Source organism: Gossypium arboreum, chromosome 7 (assembly GCF_025698485.1).
Source record: "Gossypium arboreum isolate Shixiya-1 chromosome 7, ASM2569848v2, whole genome shotgun sequence".
NCBI classification, from domain to species: domain Eukaryota; kingdom Viridiplantae; phylum Streptophyta; class Magnoliopsida; order Malvales; family Malvaceae; genus Gossypium; species Gossypium arboreum.
The window spans coordinates 50,347,411-50,368,832 of NC_069076.1; the positions used below are offsets into that span (position 1 = coordinate 50,347,411).

General features: G+C 36.3%; 1 long non-coding RNA gene across 1 annotated transcript in view; it reads right to left on the reverse strand.

Annotated features, from left to right (window-relative positions):
* Window positions 1-18,235, reverse strand: part of LOC128295633 (uncharacterized) — a 66,076-nt gene extending 47,841 nt beyond the window's left edge. The window contains exon 1 of the long non-coding RNA XR_008286187.1: window positions 18,170-18,235. This is a non-coding gene — a long non-coding RNA (uncharacterized LOC128295633). The remainder of the gene's footprint in view (window positions 1-18,169) is intronic.
* Window positions 18,236-21,422: the final 3,187 nt, after the last annotated feature.

Genomic DNA, 21,422 nt, shown 5'->3' on the forward strand with positions numbered 1-21,422 from the left:
AACGGACTTACAATCGAGCTTGGAAGCTTGAAAACCCTAGCCATGGTTTCTCCTTGCTATATTCGGCCATGGGGTTGAAGATGAGCAAAATTGGCTTTTAATTTTGTATTTTAATTCATTTTACCCTAAATGACCAAAATGCCCTTAGTACTAAACTTTCCAAAATTCCATCCATGTCCAATTTTGTCCATAGACTTAGAAATTGGTAAAATTGCTATTTAAGACCTCCTAATTAATATTTCAAAACAATTTCATAATAGAAACTTCTAGAATGCAAGTTTTACAAATTATTCGATTTAGTCCCTAATTTCAATATAAGCACTTTATGCATAAAATTTCTTCACGAAATTTTCACACAATCATGCAATCATATCATAGACCTCAAAATAATCATAAAATAATTATTTCTATCTCGGATTTTGTGGTCACGAAACCGCTATTCCGACTAGGCCCAAAATCAGGATATTACACTTTCCTCCTTCCAAGTTTGCGGATCAACAGAATACTTCTCCTATTTTCTTTTATATTGTTTTCGGCTAGTGAGAGTTCTCTGGTGTTCGGTAAGTCTCATGATTCCCTTTGTGCTTCTCTATTAGAATCTTTTCTTCTAAACATCTCTTTCTTTCTTCTGTTATTGATAGAGGAAGCAATTGTTACACTTCGCCTCTACCATTCTGTGTACTTTCGGCAATTGGTGGTGGTGGCGGCTGATTATTCTTTTCTCCTAAGTTGGACTCTGCGTTTTGGTAAGTGGCTTTTCATCTAGTACAATTGTTAACAATTGTTCAGTTGGTGATGGTTGATAAGTGCTGTTGGAATGCAGATAACCTCCTCAGGCCTATCGATTGGTCTCTTATAAATGGATTCTGTGAGGAAGCCATATTCGGTGGATCTATTTGAGTGAGGGGTAAGTTTGGACAAGTTATTTTGGTGGGGGTTTGTATAGGTTAATTAACGTACATTTAACTGAATCTTGTAAATGAATGTAGGTTGGAGTACTTGTGGATTCTTCGCACGTTTTCGTGGACAGGTGTGTGTATTCACACTACTTTAATCGTAAATCGGCAAAAGCCGAAAACCGTTACAATTGATGTTGCATGGGCGTGTGTTCACTCATGTGGTCATCTGAACGTATAAGCGTGAGCATTTGATCATAGAGACCACCACGAGCGATTTCGTGAGCTTGGGTCGCTTTGGGCCACGTTGGGCCGAAATGGGCTATGTGGGCCCACATGGGTCCGCAATATGGGCTATAGGCCCATTATCACTGATTGAATGTTAAGGTTACATGAGTAGCCCAAGACGACTATGGACCTACCGTTGGGTCGGTAAGTACCCTTAAAGTTCATATTGATGAAATGATTGTTATGCCCCTAATAGGTAAAATGACTGATATTCCCCTATATGATGTGTGACTGTTTGATCATGCCATTCTTAGTGTATATACATTTATATTACGTTACATTGCATGGGGTGGGATATATGATTTTGGAGGAAGTGTACTGAAAGGCTATAAGCCTATTACTGAAAGGCTATATGATTTTGGAGGAAGTGATCATCTCAAGTACGCACTCCCGCGAACCTTACATCTTACGACAGGATTACCAATCTAGGCTAAATCCCCCGTAGAAATATTCATAGAGCAATGTCAGGATTACCAGTCCAGGCTAAATCCCCTACAACGAAATATACTCCTATGAGCTCAGATTTGAATTGCCAGTCTAGGCTAAATTCAGTCCCCAATTGGATTATCCGTCCGGGTTAAATCCTTAACGCACCCATATTCTTTGGGAGGCTCGATCACTCAAGAAACACCCGTCCGGGCTAAATCCTTTCTATTTTGAGATCATCGAAATACCTAAATCCTTTTCTGCAACACATGCAGGATCTCATGTCATGTAAGCCATAATTTATCCATCGAATTTCCCTTTTTGTTTCAACCGGGACATTTATCATCTTTTTATTTACATGAGCACATTTTAATGGATTATCATGTAACGAATATGTAAATTTTCATGCATTCAAGAACATGCATTATAAGTATATTAAGATTTTACTTCGGGTTATACGAACTTACTTGGTAGTCGTTGCGGATTCGTGTCTCGGTTATTTTGAAACCTTTCATTTTCCACGGTCGACCTCCAAAATTGGTTCCTCAAGGTCTATATCAATAAAATTAGATTATTAATACATCACATTATTCGTTTTAGGATTAAAACTCACCTCGGGAAAAATAACTATTTTGCCCTTAACCTTTCACAATATTTACAATTTAGTCCTAAGGCTGGTATAACGAAATGCATGTCATTCCTTGGCTACCCAAGCCTAGCTGGATGTTCTTCACATTTGTAGCAGCCCATGTTTTTCCTTCTTTCTATATTTTTCTACCCATTTTCACAACTTTTACAATTTAGTCTTTTAAGCCATTTCCATGAAAAACCACTTAGTAAAAGTTGTTTACCATCCTTTAAACTCCCATATTCCTTCATAAATCATCAAAAAACAAACATCTCATGCATGGGTAATTTTATAAACATGAACTTTAGCTTGAAATATGAGTAGAAATAGAGAGAGCATGTTACGAGGATCTCAAAAATACAAAGAACACTAAAAATAGGGCTAGGATTGACTTACTATCAAGCTTGAAATGTTGGAAAACCCTAGCTATGGAGACCCTTAGAATTTCGGCAGCATGGAGAAGAAAATGAGCTGATTTTAGCTTGATTTTTCTCTTTTTCTTTAGTTTATTACCAAATGACCAAAATGCCCTTCCTTACTATACTTCTAAAAGTTTCCATGCATGCCCATTTTTGTCCAAAAACCTAGAAATTGGGTAAATTACTCTTTAAGGACCTCTATTTAATATTCCAAAGAAATTTCATACAAATTGCTTCTAGAACCCAAGTTTTATAATTTATTCAAATTGGTCCCTAATTTCTAATTGGACACCTTGCACATAGAATTTCTTCATGAAACTTTACATGCTTATTCTCATATCCCAGACCTCATAATAATCATAAAATAATTATTTTAACGTCTGATTTGTGGTCTTGAAACCACTATTTCGACTAGTCCCTAATTCGAGATGTTACATTTCTCCCCCTTAGGGACTTTCGTCTTTAAAAGTCTTACCAGTAAATAGGTTTGGATATTGACTTCTCATGGTTTCTTCGGGCTCCCATGTAGCCTCTTCCACTCCATGTCGATGCCATAAGTCTTTCACCAAGGCTATATTCTTATGCCTTAACTGTTTGACTTCTTGAGCTAAAATCTTGACCGGTTCTTCACCATAAGTTATGTCCGGTCTAATTTCAACTTCCGTCGGTGAAGTCACATGGGAGGGGTCTGATCGATATAGTCGTAACATGGATACATGGAATACATCGCGAATATTTTCCAATTCGGGTGGCAATGCTAAACGGTAGGCTAATGGTCCAAGTCTTTCAGTGATCTCATATGGTCCGATAAATCACGGACTCAGTTTGCCTTTTCGGCGAAATCTCAATACCTTTTTCCATGGAGACACTTTCAAGAGTACTTTATCTCTGACTTGAAGCTCGATCTCTTTCTTTTTCAAATTAGCATATGACTTCTGCCTATCTGGTGTTGCTTTCAAGCAATCCCGTATCACTTTAACCTTTTCCTTAGTTTCTTTAACTAGGTCAACCTTGTGAATCTGGTTTTCTTTGAGTTTTGTCCAATACAATGGAGTTCGACACTTCCTGCCTTACAAGGCCTCATAGGGTGCCATTTTCAATCTCGTCTAGAAACTATTGTTGTAGGTGAATTCCACCAATGTTGTATTTTTCCCAACTATCCTGAAATTTGAGAACGCAACACCGTAACATGCCCTCAAGAATCTGAATCGTCTGCTCAGACTGACCATCAGTCTACGGGTGAAAAGCCGTACTAAAATTCAACTTTGTACCCAAGGGTTCTTGCAGCTTCTTCCAAAATCTCGAAGTGAATCTTAGGTCCCATTTGAAATAATCGATAACGGTACCCCATGTAATCTCACAATCTCAGATTCATACAAGTTGGCCAACTTGTCAAGTGAGTAGTCAGTTTGTACTGGAATAAAGTGAGCCGACTTCATTAACCTATCAACCACAACCCGAACAACATCTTTCTTTTTTGGTGTCAACGATAATCCAGTCACGAAATCCATAGTAATCCCGTCCCACTTCCATTCGGGGACCACCACAGCTGTAACAAACCTGAAGGTACTTGGTGTTCAGCCTTGACTTGTTCGCATATCAAGCATTTTGATACGAATTCGGAGATGTCTCTTTTCATGCCATTCCACGGGTACATTTTCTTCAAATCATTATACATCTTGGTACTTCCCAGATGAATAGACAAACGACTATCATGTGCCTCTTGCAAGATTTTTTGGATAAGTTCATCATATTTGGGTATGCAGACCCTATCTCTGAACATCAAGTAACCATTGGAACTAATCTAAAAATCTGATTTGACACCTGGCTCACATTGTGCTCTCTTGACTTGCAAGTCACTATCATTACTTTGAGCTGCAGAAATTTCTTGGAGAAATGTCAGTATGGCTCTTAACTCCGCCAAAACCGAACCATCATCCAACAAAGTCAATTGCATGCTCAAAGCTCTCAAAGCAAACAAGGATTTTCTGCTCAGTGCATCAGCGACTATATTCACATTTCTCGGGTGGTAATCAATGGTTAGCTCAGAATCTTTAATCAACTCTAACCATCTCCGCTGTCTCAGATTCAATTCCTTTTGAGTCATCAAGTACTTCAAACTCTTGTGATCAGTGAATACACGGAATGTCTCACCATACAAATGGTGTCTCCAAATCTTCAGGGCTCCAATTCTTCAGGGCACAATGGCTGCTAGCTCCAAGTCATGTGTTGGATAATTCTTCTCGTGTCGTTTCAATTGCCTCGAAGAATAGGCTATCACTTTACCTTCTTGCATCAGTACACAGCCCAGTCCATTCAAGGACGCATCACTATAAACTATAAATTCTTTTCCTGGCTCAGGTTGTACTAGTACTGCAACTTCGGTCAGCAATGTCTTCAATCTCTCGAAACTCTGCTAACACTTATCTGACCATTCAAACTTGACGTCTTTTTGTAACAACCTCGTTAAAAGAGTTGCAATTATCGAAAATCCTTTTACAAGGCATTGGTAGTAGCCAGCCAAGCCCAAAAACCTTCTAACCTCGGTTACATTCTTCGGCGACTTCCACTCAACAATAGCAGATATCTTATTTGGATCAACTCGAATGTCATCACCCAAAACAATGAGACCCTACCTCTCGAAGCCAGAACTGGCTTTTGCTGAACTTAGCATACAATTTCTTGTCTCGCAAGGTCTGAAAATAGTCCTCAGATGTTCAGCATGCTCGGACTCATTACGGGAATAGATCAAAATATCGTCAATGAATACCACAACAAACTTGTCCAAGTACAGTCAGAAAACACGATTCATGTAACGCCCCCACGCCCGAAACCGTCGCCGGAGTCGAGCTTGAGGAGTTACCAAATATAATTTATCAAATTAAGAACTTCAAATCTTTTGTTTCTACATTCACAGCTTTCTAGCTACTCGCATCACAGTTACAAGAAAAATCATATCTCGAGCTACGAAACTCGAAATCAAGATCTGTAAATTTTCCCTAAATATAGACTCATATATCTATTTACTAATTTTTTTATATAATTTTTGGTTGGGCCAATTAGTACAGTTTATTAGTTAAAGTATCCCCAGTTTCAGGGTTTGACTGCTCTGACATCTATGTATTACGAATCAGATATCTCTCTATAATGAATTTCAATGACTACGAGGTTTGTTTCTCTTAAAACTAGACTCAATAAGAAATCTGTACATATAAATAATTACTTCTAATTATTTTCTACAATTTATTATGAATTTTTAAAGTCAGAACAGAGGATCCAGAAATCACTCTGGCCCTGTTTCACAAGGTTTCAAATATCTCATAAAGTATAATTTATATGCCTCTTATTTTTTTATCCATATGAAAATAGACTCATTAAGCTTCAATTTCATAACTTTCTCATCATTTAATTCCATTTATACTATTTTTAGTGATTTTTCAAATTCATGTCATTGCTGCAGCAATATTCTGTTTTAAGGCAAATTTCATCTTTTCATGAGTTATTATGAACTAGATAACCTATTAAACTTCCATGATATCAAACATGATCTAAATTTAACCATCACCATGACTTATCAATATCAAAAATTTTCTCAACAATCATGGCCATATCATAAAATTATTTACACAAAATAAATATATTGCTATACATGCCATACTTAAGTTTTACAAGCCATTTACCCAGATGAAAGTCCTTTGGATAGTGTGATCGAACCTTCGACCCGTCCCGATTCCCGAGCTGGCTTGTTCAAAACTATAGTAAATAAAGAGGAGGGAGTAAAGTTCATATGTAAATAACAAGTAACATAACAATACAAATATACCAAACAACTTTAGCATGGTATCACCAAAACATATATCATATTTCTAAACATCATTCATCATCTTACTACCTTATCGTTGTTGTATCTATTATCAACCCGAGGGTTAAGAACATACCTGTCCAAAGTGTCCATTTCACAACACTTACCAAAATGTCGCTTGCATCTTAAGTGTTCTTTCATTTCACTAGAAATTTCACCCGTTGAACACATCAGAATACAACTCGGATACACGGATAATTTGCACATAAGTGCCTCATATGTAATCAAGAAATCATGTAACCCGCCCCTAAGTGAACTCGGACTCAACTCAACGAGCTCGGGCGTTCGCATCCATAAGTGAACTCGGACTCAACTCAACGAGTTCCGATGCCTAGTTACATTTCACGAACTCGGACTCAACTCAATGAGTTCGGACATTCGCATCCATAAGTGAACTCGGACTCAACTCAACGAGCTCGGATGCTCAACCATCCTAGTGACATGTCACTTGTATCCAAATCTATTCCTAAGGTTCAAACGGGCTTTTTTCCTCAATCTCACATTGCCGTCTTCCATGGAATATCAGAACCGATACTCGGTAGCAATTCATATTTATCAAGTAGTAAATATAATTTGCTTATTACTCAACATTAACCACAAAGCATAATATTTCACGATAAAAAAATCAGCATATCATATAATTAACATCAATAACTTAAAAATAACAATTATGCTACATTATTTACACATGAACTTACCTCGTATGCGAAAATGGCTACTTTTACCATTTCGTCCACAACTTGGTATTTTTCTATTTTAGCCCGAATTTCAGTTTTCCTTGCTCTATCATTTAAAATATAGTCTAATTAGGACTCACATTATTCAAATTGACCCAAAATCATATTTTGGCAAAATTATAGTTTTGCCCCTAAACTTTTGCATATTTACACTTTTGCCCCAAAGCTCATAAATTAAACTTCAGCCTATTTTCTTATGTTTTATGACATGCTGATCATTTTTCCCTTCTATGGAAACATCAAATTCTCACTCTAACATGTACTTATGACTATTAGGTATTTTTACCGATTAAGCCATTTTGCTAGTTTTCGCTTAAAACTGAGTAGCACAAGTTGTCTAACATAATTTAAAACCTCATATTCTATCATAAAACACCAAAATACACAAATTTCACCTATGGGTATTTTTCAAAATATGAACCCTAGGTTGAATTATTGCTAGCATATGCTTAATCGAGCTCTAGGGACTCCAAAACGTAAAATCATTAAAAACAAGGCTAGAACGGACTTACAATCGAGCTTGGAAGCTTGAAAACCCTAGCCATGGTTTCTCCTTGCTATATTCGGCCATGGGGTTGAAGATGAGCAAAATTGGCTTTTAATTTTGTATTTTAATTCATTTTACCCTAAATGACCAAAATGCCCTTAGTACTAAACTTTCCAAAATTCCATCCATGTCCAATTTTGTCCATAGACTTAGAAATTGGTAAAATTTCTATTTAAGACCTCCTAATTAATATTTCAAAACAATTTCATACTAGAAACTTCTAGAATGCAAGTTTTACAAATTATTCGATTTAGTCCCTAATTTCAATTTAAGCACTTTATGCATAAAATTTCTTCACGAAATTTTCACACAATCATGCAATCATATCATAGACCTCAAAATAATCATAAAATAATTATTTCTATCTCGGGTTTTGTGGTCACGAAACCACTATTCCGACTAGGCCCAAAATCAGGATATTACAATTCATTAAGTTCATAAACATGGCTGGGGCGTTCGTTAGACCAAAAGGCATGAACAGGAACTCGAAATGACCATACCCTATCCTGAAAGCGGTCTTAGGCACGTCTGACTCTTTAACTTGCAACTCGTAGTAATCGAATCTTAGATCTATTTTTGAAAATACAGTGGCTCCTCTCAATTGATCAAACAGATCATCAATCCTCAGCAACAGATACTTGTTCTTGATAGTTACCTTGTTAACTTGTCGGTGGTCTATATGTAGCCTCGTCAAACCATCTTTCTTCTTTACAAATAATACTGGAGCACCCCAAAGCGAAAAGCTCAGTCTTGCAAAATTTATCCTTCAGTTCTTACAACTGTGCTTTTAACTCTTTCAGTTCAATTGGTGCCATCCTATATGGAGTAATAGAGATAGGAGCTATCCTAGGCACTAGCTCAATACCAAACTCTATGTGACATCCCCAAATTGACCCTAGTCGGAAAGTGGTTTCAGGACCACAAAACCGAGTCATAAAAATAATTAATTGCTATATTCTATGCTTATTGTGGGTGTACATGCACATGTGAAGTTTCATTCTCTAATTTTACCAATTGTATGAGAAATTATAAAATAGGGATCAATGCGAGACGTGGTGAAATATGATAGGCTAATTTTAAATGGCCTATTAATGCATGTGGAAAAGTGTTTGTCCTTGCATGTCAAATTAGCCAAATTGGAGCATGATGGCCGGCCATGCTATGGGTGGAAACATGTCTCCAACATGTTAGACTAGTGATGCATGTAGGAAACAATAAAATAAGAAAGTTAGTATTAAAGAAATGGAAAAAGGAAATGATGATAACAAAAAATAATAATAATGTGTAGATGCCCCCTTTGTCGTGACCAAAAACAAAGAAAGAAAGAAAAGAAAATAGTTGTTCATCCTTTGGTAGTCTTGGCCGAATAGAAGCAAGGGAAGAAGGGGGAAGAGCTTGAGAAAAATCGGCTATGGTGGTTGCTAGACTAAGGTATGTTTGATGATATTCCATGAGATGCATGCATGCTTTAGTTGTTAGTTTAAGTTCTACCTAGCCCATGGTTTAGATTTCTTTTGCTATTTGATGGAGATGAAATTCGGCCATGGATGTTGTCTTTCTTGGTTGGTGTTTTGATGTTGTTGTAATGAAGCATGAAGAGGAGTGAGTTCAAATGTTTAATAAAAGGAGATTTTTAGGTCATTGAGTTCTTGTTGTTGTGTGTGTATGTGACAACCCGAATTAGGGCCTAATCGGAATAGTGGTTTCGTGACCACAAATCCGAGATAGAAATAATTGTTTTATAATTATTTTGGGGTTTATGATATGATTGCATGATTGTGTGAGAATTTCGTGATGAAATTCTATGCCTAAAGTGCTTAAATTGAAAGTAGGGACTAAATCGAATAAGTTGCAAAATTTGCATCCCAGAAGTTTTTAGTATGAAATTGTTTTGGAATATTAATTAGGAGGTCTTAAATAGCAATTTGACCAATTTTAAGTTCATGGACAAAATTAGGACATGGAAGGAATTTTGAAAGTTTAGTAAGGAGGGCATTTTGGTCATTTGGATATTAAATGAAATAAAATGGGAAAAATAACACAAAATTGGTCATCATCCTCCTTAGTTGCTGCCGAATTCTCCTCTCTCCATAGCTAGGGTTTCTTCAACTTTCAAGCTCCATAGTAAGTGATTCCAAGCCCCGCTTTTAATGTTCTTTACGTTTTGGAATCCCTAAGCTCGATTAAGCTTATGCTAGTAATAATTTAACCTAGGGTTCACATTTGGAAAAATACCCATAGGTGAAATTTGTGTATTTTGATGTTTTATGATAGAATATGAGGTTTTAAATTATGTTAAATAACTTGTGCTACTCGGTTTTAAGTGAAAACGAGTAAAAGCAGCATAATCGGTAAAAATACCTATTGTTCATAACTATATGATAGAGTGAGAATTTGATGTTGTTGTAGAAGAGAAAAATGTTCAGCATATCATAAAATATAAGAATAAGGGCTGAAATTAAATTCCGAGCCTAGGGGCAAAATTGTAATTTTGAAAAGTTAGGGGCAAAATGTAATTTTTCCATGATGTGATTTTGGATTGAAATAAATAGTATGAGTATTAAATGAGCTAAATGTGTTATTATAGATCAAGAAAGACGCGGAATTGATCTCGAGCGGGGAAGGAAAAAGTTTTGGACTAAATTGCAAAATTTCCACATTTTGCACCAAGGTAAGTTTGTATGTAAATATTACAATAATTTCATGTACATTCTTATATTTCAGCCTATTATATAAATATACTAGCTGATGTTAAAATATAAATCGACTATTGGAAGAATGGAAATAAATATAGAGAGAGATCCCGATTGAACATTGGAGAGATCGAATGAAATAGAGGGCGTAGCTAGGTCACATGTATGATCTTTGAGTGCACATCATGTGTACAAGAAAGCTCTGAGACACCCGGTAGTAGCTAGGTCACATGTGTGATACGAGATGTATCCCATGTAGACAAGAGAGCTACGTGAAAGATAAATGTAGCTAGGTCGCATGCGTGATTCCAAGTGAAGGACACCATATAGACAAGAGAGCTACGTGAAAGATAAATGTAGCTAGGTCGCATGCGTGATTCCAAGTGAAGGACACCATGTAGACAAGAGAGCTACTGAGACAAATCGGTTGGGTCGCATGAGTGGTACTAAGTGTTCACCATGTGTACAAGAGAGCCGAACTAAGCGAAGTATGATGGTGAAGTCGTGTCTTTGAAACCATTAAATATCGAGGATTGATCCGAATTGTTCAACGGGATGGTTTTGTGGTGATATTGTGGTTTGGACCTACACTTATGGTGAATGAAATGTGGTGAAAATGATTTGTGGTATATACATATATAAGATAAAATGAGGTTAGCATAAAGAATGTGTGAAAGAGTGAAATTAGCATTAAAACTGTTTTTAGATGGTAGCAGTGACGTGATTTTGAAAAATCACCAAAAATAGGAGGAATATAATTAGAGGTTGAATGGGATGTGAAATTAAAGTTTAATGAGTCTACTTTCATATAAAAGAAACAGAGCAAGCAAAGGAATTCTATATTTTGAGATATTTACAATTGTATGTGACTTGCTCAGGATGAATACGTGATCCCTGTTCCAACTTTGAAAAATCATTAAAAATTGTACAAGGAAAATTAAGAAATATAGTTTACATGCCTAAATTCCTTATTGAGACTAGTTTTAAATGAAACAGACCTCAGGGTTGTTTGAATTGTGTACTGAGAGATATTCAATTCGTAGTGAACAGAGGTCAGATCAGTCGAGCTGTGTAACAGGGAAACTTTAACTAATAAAATGTACTAATCGGCTGAACAAAAATTATAGAAAAAAATTAGCAAAAAGCTTTATGAGTCTAGATTCAGGAAATTTTACGGATTTGAATTTCGAGTTTTGTAACCTGAGTTATGATTTATTTAGTGAATATGATGCAGAGAGACAACTAAATCAAAGTGGAATGAATAGTGAAGTTAAAGTAGATAAACTTGAATTGTTGTGTAAACATGTTAGATTCTTTAATTAGTATTTACATACTTACTTACTAAGCTATAAGCTTACTTTGTTTCTCTCTTTTGTCTTATAGTGTTCTTGACTTGCTCAGGAGTTAAGGATCGTGAAGATCTATCCGCACTATCATACTTTAGGGTATTTGAACTAAACGTTTTGAATTATGGCATGTATAGTAGGCTTAATTATTTTGTTACGTGTCATATTTGTCTAGGTTAAAATATTAGTTCTGAGACTCGACCAGATACTTTGTACAAGCCATTAAAGTGGGCTAATATTGTTCAAGACATATGTTATACGATGCACTATCAAATTGGATGACATATTTACATCTCGATTATGTTTAATGGTATGTGTTATGTTCTGGTAATACCTTATATCCTGTTCCGGCGATGGTAACGGGTAAGGGGTGTTACATTTAGTGGTATCAGAGCTATGGTTTAGTCGGTTCTCGGATTAATAAAGTGTGTGTAAAGGTCTAGCTATACATGCCATAAAAATATTGTGATAGTGTGGTGACTCCTGATTATTCTAAACTGTGTCTTGTTTTAATATAGTAATGGATCCTGAAGGAACGGCGGTGATGATCTTTCTTAGTAATGCTTGGCTCCCGCACAAGGGACCGCTACTGTGGAAAGTAGACACGAGACATTGAGACAAGGAGATGAGGCTCGGGATGCCTTTCTCCAAATGATGAACAATTGGTATCTTGAATTTATTCGAGCAAATCCAAATGCTCAACCTCTTCCACCCCTCCTATACCTCGGGCGATTCTGTAGGTGCTCAAGGTATAGATTTGGTAAGAATGAACAAGCCTCCGGTTGACAAGATTCGAAAACAAGGGCGAAAAGTTTAGAGCAAAGGTCGATGATGATCCCGAGAAAGCGGAATTCGGCTTGAAAATTCTACCCGTGTATTTGATGAGCTCTCATGTACACCGAGGAATGCTTAAAGTGTCTTTGTATCACTTTTGAGAGATTCGACTTACAACGGTTGAAGACTTTGGTTGCAGTGGTGCCAAAAGAAAAAGTTACTTGGGATTTCTTCCGGGAAGAATTTAGAAAGAAATACATAAGTCGCGATTTATTGATCAAAAACGGAAGGAGTTCCTTGAATTGAAGCAGGGAAAATGTCGTAGCAGAGTATGAACGCGAATTTGTAAGACTCAACAAGTATGCCTGAGAATGTGTGTCCACCGAGGCCATTATGTGTAGAAGATTTGAAGATGGGCTGAATGAGGACATTAAAGTGCTTGTAGGAATTTTGGAGTTGAAAGAATTTGTAGTATTGGTTGATCGAGCTCTTAAAGTCAAGAATTGAACAAAGAAAGAAGAAAAGGCGCTATTGAGGCCGAGATGTCGAAAAAGACAGATAAGCAAGCCATTTCAATCTCAACCAAAGAGGTCCAAAGAGACAAACCCTCGAATGACAGTTTCAATTGGGGATTCACACAGAGATCGTGGTAGAGCATATTCGGGGTCTAAAGCTCAAGCTACTTCGGTGGCAAGTGTGGGTAATGTGCGACCTAGAAAGCCCGAGTGTCAGCAATGTGGCAGGCAACATTATGGTGAGTGTTGGGGGACCAAGCGAGCTTGTTTCAGGTGCGGTTCTCGTGAGCATTTTATTAGAGATTGTCCGGAGAAAGTTAAAGAAGAAAGATTTGAGTGCTAGATGCGAATACCACCGCTAGTAGAGGTAGACCACCGAGAAATCTGGAGGTGGGACTAGTAGTAAAGCGTGATGAAAGATTTAACGGCAAGATCGAAGCTAGAGCACTGCTAGAGCTTATGCTATCGTGCAGAAGATGCATCATCTCCGATGTTATTCTTGGTACATTTTCTCTATGATACTATTGTTATTGCATTGATTGATCCGGGTCCACTCATTCCTATATTTGCATGAATTTAGTATCCAATAAAAAGTTGCTGTTGAATTTCTTGAGTTTACGATTAAAGTGTCGAACCCTTAGGCCAATATGTGCTAGTTGACAAGGTTTGCAAGAATTGCCCATTAATGATTCAAGGTCACTGTTTTCCGGCCAACTTGATCTTTGTTACCATTTGGTGAGTTTGACGTTATCTTGGGAATGGATGGTTAACATTGTATGATGCTAAGGTAGATTGTAAACAAAAGACACTAGAGTTGAAATGTGAAAATGGAGAAATTCGTGGGTTGAAACAGATGAATCAAATAAATTGCCTATGGTGATTTCGCACATGTCTGCATGTAAATACATGAGAAAAGGGTGTGAAGCTTATCCGCTTATGTAATGAATATTGAGTTGCCTCAATGAAATTTGAATCGATCGATAGTCTGTGAGTTTCGGATGTATTTCTGAGGAATTGCCTAGGTTGCCTCCGAACGAGAGATAGATTTTGCCATTGATTTGTTGCGGGCACTACACCGATCTCTATTGCTCCATATAGAATGGCTCCAATGAATTAAAAGAATTGAAGGCTCGATTGCAGGAGTTAATGAGACAAGGGATTTGTGAGACCGAGTTTCTCTCCTGGGTGCTCTGTATTATTCAGAAGAAGAAGGATGGTTCAATGAGACTTTGCATTGATTACCATCAGCTTAATAAGGTGACTATAAAGAACAAGTACCCGTTGCCGAGGATTGATGATTTATTCGATCAGTTAAAGGGGGCCACAGTGTTTTCAAAGATTGATTTGAGGTCCGGTTACTACCGGTGAGAGTTAAGGAGTCGATGTGCGAAAACCGCCTTTAGGACAAGGTATGGACATTATGAGTTTCTTGTGATGCCTTTCGGCTTAACAAATGCTCCAGCTATATTTATGGACTTAATGAATCGGATCTTCCGGCCATATTTGGATAAGTTTGTAGTAGTGTTTATAGATGACATTTTAATTTATTCTCGAGATGAGTCGAACATGCCGAACACTTGAGAACTATATTGCAAATCTTGAGAGAAAAGAAACTGTTTGCCAAGTTTAGTAAAAGTGAGTTCGCTTCGTGAAGTCGGATTTTGGGGCATATAGTCTCGGTGATGGTATTCGGGTGGATCCAAGCAAGATTTCTGCGATCGTTGATTGGAAACCGCCCAAGAATGTATCCGTGGTTAGAAGCTTTTTAGGCTTAGCGGGTATTATAGACGTTTTGTTGAAGGATTTTCGATGATTGCCTCTCCTATGACTAAGTTGTTGCAAAAGAATGTTAAGTTTGAATGGACTGATAAATGTCAACAAAGTTTTGAAAAATTGAAAGCACGATTGACTGAAGCACCAATTTTAGTACAGCCCGAGTCAGGAAAGGAGTTCGTAATTTATAGTGATGCATCATTGACAGGCCTTGGATGTGTGTTGATGCAAGAGGGTAAAGTGGTAGCTTATGCTTCGAGACAGTTAAAACCGCATGAGAAGAACTATCCTACACATGATTTGGGCCGCTGTTGTTTTTGCCTTGAAGATTTGGCGACATTATTTGTACGGTGAAAATGCGAATTTTACTGATCACAAAAGTTTGAAGTACTTGATGAATCAAAAGGATCTGAATCTGCGACAGCGAAGATGGCTTGAATTATTAAAGGATTATGATCTAGTGATTGATTATCATCCGGGAAAAGCAAATGTAGTTGCTGACGCCTTGAGCAGAAAATTTCTTTTTACTTTGAGAGCCATGAACACGGGGTTAGCATTGTCTGATGATGGGTCAATCTTAGCAGAAATGAGAGCTAAACCGTTATTTCTCCAATTAATTTGTGATGCTCAAAAGAATGATAGTGAGTTGCGGATCAAGAGAACTCAATGCGAATCAGGTTACGACTCAGATTTTCGAGTTGGACCAGATGATTGTTTGATGTTTCGAGACAGGATATGTGTGCCGAAAAACGATAAATTGATTCAGAAAATATTACATGAGGCGCACAATGGCTGTTGAGTCCGCGTTTTATTGGGCCGTACGAGATTACTGAGAGAATTGGACCAGTGGCATATCGGTTGGCCTTACCGGCAGAGTTAGAAAGAATTCATAATGTGTTTCATGTATCAATGTTGCGACGTTATCGTTCTGATCCTTCACATGTGATTTCTCCAACAGAAATTGAGATTCGATCGGATATGACCTATGAGGAGGAACCAATAAAGATTTTGGCTCGAGAGGTTAAACAGTTAAGAAATAAAAGTATAGCTTTAGTGAAAGTATTGTGGCACGGACATGGGATAGAAGAGGCTACGTGGGAACCGAGGAAGCTATGAGGAAACAAGACCCAAACCTCTTTCTAGGTAAGATTTTCGGGACGAAAATCTCAAAAGGGGGAGAATTGTGACAACCCGAATTAGGGCCTAATCGGAATAGTGGTTTCGTGACCACAAATCCGAGATAGAAATAATTGTTTTATAATTATTTTGGGGTTTATGATATGATTGCATGATTGTGTGAAAATTTCGTGATGAAATTCTATGCCTAAAGTGCTTAAATTGAAAGTAGGGACTAAATCGAATAAGTTGCAAAATTTGCATCCCGAAGTTTTAGTATGAAATTGTTTTGGAATATTAATTAGGAGGTCTTAAATAGCAATTTGACCAATTTTAAGTTCATGGACAAAATTAGGACATGGAAGGAATTTTGAAAGTTTAGTAAGGAGGGCATTTTGGTCATTTGGATATTAAATGAAATAAAATGGGAAAAATAACACAAAATTGGTCATCATCCTCCTTAGTTGCTGCGAATTCTCCCTCTCTCCATAGCTAGGGTTTCTTCAACTTTCAAGCTCCATAGTAAGTGATTCCAAGCCCGTTTTAATGTTCTTTACGTTTTTGGAATCCGGAAGCTCGATTAAGCTTATGCTAGTAATAATTTAACCTAGGGTTCACATTTGGAAAAATACCCATAGGTGACATTTGTGTATTTTGATGTTTTGTGATAGAATATGAGGTTTTAAATTATGTTAAATAACTTGTGCTACTCGGTTTTAAGTGAAAACGAGTAAAAGCAGCATAATCGGTAAAAATACCTATTGTTCATAACTATATGATAGAGTGAGAATTTGATGTTGTTGTAGAAGAGAAAATGTTCAGCATATCATAAAATATAAGAATAAGGGCTGAAATTAAATTCCGAGCCTAGGGGCAAAATTGTAATTTTGAAAAGTTAGGGGCAAAATGTAATTTTTCCATGATGTGATTTTTGGATTGAAATAAATAGTATGAGTATTAAATGAGCTAAATGTGTTATTATAGATCAAGAAAGACGCGAATTGATCTCGAGCGGGGTTAAGTACATACCATTCAAAGTATCCATTTCACAACACTTACCAATACGTCCCTTTCATCTTGAGTATTCCTCCATTTGAGTAGAACTTTACCCGTTGAACACATCGGAATATAATTCGGATACATGGAAAGTTTGCACATAAGTGCCACATATGTAGCCAAGCTACCATGTAACCCGCCCATAAGTGAACTCGGACTCAACTCAACGAGTTCGGATGCCTAGTTACATCTCACGAACTCCGGACTCAACTCAACGAGTTCGGACATTCGCATCCATAAGTGAACTCGGACTCAACTCAACGAGTTCGGATGCTCAACCATCCTAGTGACATGTCACTTGTATCCTAATCTATTCCTAAGGTTCAAACGGGCTTTTTTCCTCGATCTCACATCTTTGCCGTCTTCCACGGAATATCAAAATCGATACTTGGTGATAGTTCATACTCATCAAGTAATTCACATAATTACATATTATCAAACAATTATCACAAGTATAATATTTCATAATAATTATCATATCATTTAAAAACATTAAAACATTTAAAATAATAACTATGTTACCAACATTTACATATGAACTTACCTCGTATGCGAAAATGGCTATTTTACCATTTCGTCCACAACTTGGTATTTTCCCCATTTTAGCCCAATTTCAGTTTTCCTTGCTCTATCATTTAAAATATAGTCTAATTAGGACTCACATTATTCAAATTGACCCAAAATCATATTTTGGAAAAATTACAATTTTGCCCCTAAACTTTTGCATATTTACACTTTTGCCCCAAAGCTCGTAAATTAAAATTCAGCCTATTTTCTTATGTTTTATGACATGCTGATCATTTTTCCTTCTATGGCAACATCAAGTTCTCACTCTAACATGTACTTATGACTATTAGGTATTTTTACCGATTAAGCCCTTTTGCTCGTTTTCACTTAAAACCGAGTAGCACAAGTTGTCTAACATAATTTAAAACCTCATATTCTATCATAAAACACCAAAATACACAAATTTCACCTATGGGTATTTTTCCAAATATAAACCTAGGTTAAATTATTGCTAGCATAAGCTAAATCGAGCTCTAGGGACTCCAAAACGTAAAAATCATTAAAAACGAGGGTAGAACGGACTTACAATCGAGCTTGGAAGCTTGAAAAACCCTAGCCATGGTTTCTCCTTGCTATATTCGGCCATGGGGTTGAAGATGAGCAAAATTGGCTTTTAATTTTGTATTTTAATTCATTTTACCCCTAAATGACCAAAATGCCCTTACTACTAAACTTTCCAAAAATTCCATCCATGTCCAATTTTTGTCCATAGACTTAGAAATTGGTAAAATTACTCTTTAAGGACCTCTAATTAATAATCTAATTCAATTTTATGCAAAATACTTCTAGAACACAAGTTTTGCAATTTATTCAATTTAGTCCCAAATTTCAAATTAAGCACTTTATGCATAAAATTTCTTCACGAAATTTTCACACAATCATGCAATCATATCATAGACCTTAAAATAATCATAAAATAATTATTTATATCTCGGATTTTGTGGTCACGAAACCACTATTCCGACTAGGCCCAAAATCAGGATATTACAACTCTCCCCCCCTTCAGGGATTTTCGTCCCCGAAAATCTTACCGAAAGCGGTCTTCACTTTTAATCTCATATTCGGTGTCAAGAACTTGCACTTAGACTGTACCTCCAATACATCTCTTCAATTTCTCATATGATCTAAAAGCTTACAGCCTCAACTCTCAAGCGTTCTTAAACTTTCAACCCTTCTCGCTTCCCATGATATCATGACATAAAACCCGGATCTCAACTTGATTTAATGGAGACCGAATTCCAAGAAATCCGACAATCAAAGAGACACGAAATTCCATGAATCGATGAGTAGGAATTCATTCAATACAGATGTGATTTATAGATCTCGCCAAACATTTAACAACAAGATACATCACATTTTCCTCTTCCGCCATAGAAATAATTCTGATATGGCCTCAAGAATAATCCTTCTCATTTCCATCCCAATATCAACATTGACAAGGATAATTTTGATAGATCCCAATGCTCGGCTTTAACCCCTTTAACAACTCCGATTTTATGTAACATCAGATGCTCTAAACTATCACATTACCTCACTGTCTTGAAACATATCGCAATTCATACAACAATACATTACTGAAAGTTAGAAAGTCTTTGCTCAATGTAGACTAGTCTAGTTCAGACGCTTCGGTTACCAATATTCTCATCTATCCGAACTCTGTCAACATGTAATAAACTTTTCAGCTTTCACAAGATGGAAACCTTATCATTCGTAGTGACTTAAACTAATATTCAACTCTTTCTAATAAATATACACTTCTCGTTCAAACTATTTACTCTTTTATCCGTACAAAATGAAATTCTATTATCAAACTTGGGAAAAATAATCCTGACATAATTGTCACATGAAATCTTTCAAATAAATAATTTACCATACCGACTAAAACTCGCGCTTTTATCACCTATGCCTTTACTGATGTCAAATCCTTACACGAAATTAGAAAAATCCCAATACTAAAATCACCACATTACCAAGATCAAATTAGAAGTATAGTCATATTTGACATGATTATCACGAGTGAAGAACGATGCTTGAACATGAGTCATAATTGACAAATTATGGAACAAAGATAACAAGAAAACCGAATAAAGAAATCCAAGATAGAGAAACCCGGAATAAAGAAATCCAGAATAAAGAGATCCAGGATAAAGAAACCCAAGATACGATACTATGCCAGAGAATCGAAAACCAAACTCATAGAGAAAATACGGAATACCCCGATAATTCTTCAAAGAAAGAAAGTCCAGAAGAAAACATCATTTAATCCCACTGAAATCAAATATAACAAGATCAATATATCTTCCCATACATATATATTAGATGAAGCATCAAGTAGAAGAAACAGAATCATAATATCATACGTATTCTCTCATCAATTCTTATCAGACGAAATGAAATAGAATACCCGATGAAATAGAGCAATATAAATTATAAACTAGTCAGACTACCAATGCTTTCATCCAACACCGGAATTAGAAGACATTCCCATATAACAAGAATTTCTTCAGAAGATCAATAGCCATAGAAATATTTTTGAGAACAAGTAAACACATAGAACATCTCAAAAGAGACTGCTAAATCTGTCCAGTCATAACTGTCACACTCAGATAGTTCACATATCAATTATCATTTCCCCAACTAGTTCTGCCGTCACAAATTTCATATTAAACCATTCACTAAAGAATGTCAGTTCTGAATAAATTTCGATTTACCAAAGAGAATTCCTTCTCTAACTGGGACAGTGCATAATTCCAATAATCTTTATATCAATCGATACTTTACGGCTCGACTTTACTTATCAGCTCATTTTCAATCTCGGATCATACTTATAATTATTCTATCCTTTGAACTCTTTGGGTTTTCAACAGAAACTTATTCAATACAAATCTCATGAAATTCCATTATAAGTACCACTTGATAAGGGGAGGGTTGTAGGACCTCGACTCGACTTTCTTATACATACACATATGACACAACTTCCATCATCATAGTAACATCATCAAAATCATGTCATTCATTCATGTTGGCTTACACCAATTTTCCTATTGTCCCATTTAGACAATATACTTATGCATACATTCTATGTTTTCTAGATAGCTTTACTTATCCATTCATTTAATTAAATTAATTCATGCTTATGACATTATATAAGGCCAAACAAACATAAATATTTGCATCACAATCACAACTTTCATTTCGTGCATCATCATGTACATATCATTACAATCATACAATTCAGGTCCAACAATTTAACATAGATAAGTTCATTTCATTATAATCCTTTACCTCATAAAATTATATACCATTAACATTCATCAACATTCGACATCCAATCAAGACAAGGACATTTTCATTCAGTATTATGATATTATGACCTTTATTCATACCTCTACTACTTTTTATTTATTCCGTTCATCTTATCAAGTAAGCTACATACACTACATCGTATGAGCATTAAGCAAATATAGATATTTATCACAACATGAACTTTCATCTCACATATTATCACATATGTATCATAAACTTTTATTCGTACTTTTTGAACCGAGACTTATCATAATCATAATTTTACTCAAATATCTTCACATAACATTGAACATGGTCGGCACATTTCGGTTGGAGAGTACCTGTCTAAATAAGACGGTACTTATACGCGTCGGAAGACATCACACTATCACGGATCGCTGGCATGTACAGCTAAACTTTTACACATGCTAGGTTAGTCCGAGAACCGACTAAACCTGCTCGATACCACTAAATGTAACACCTCGTGCCGAGAC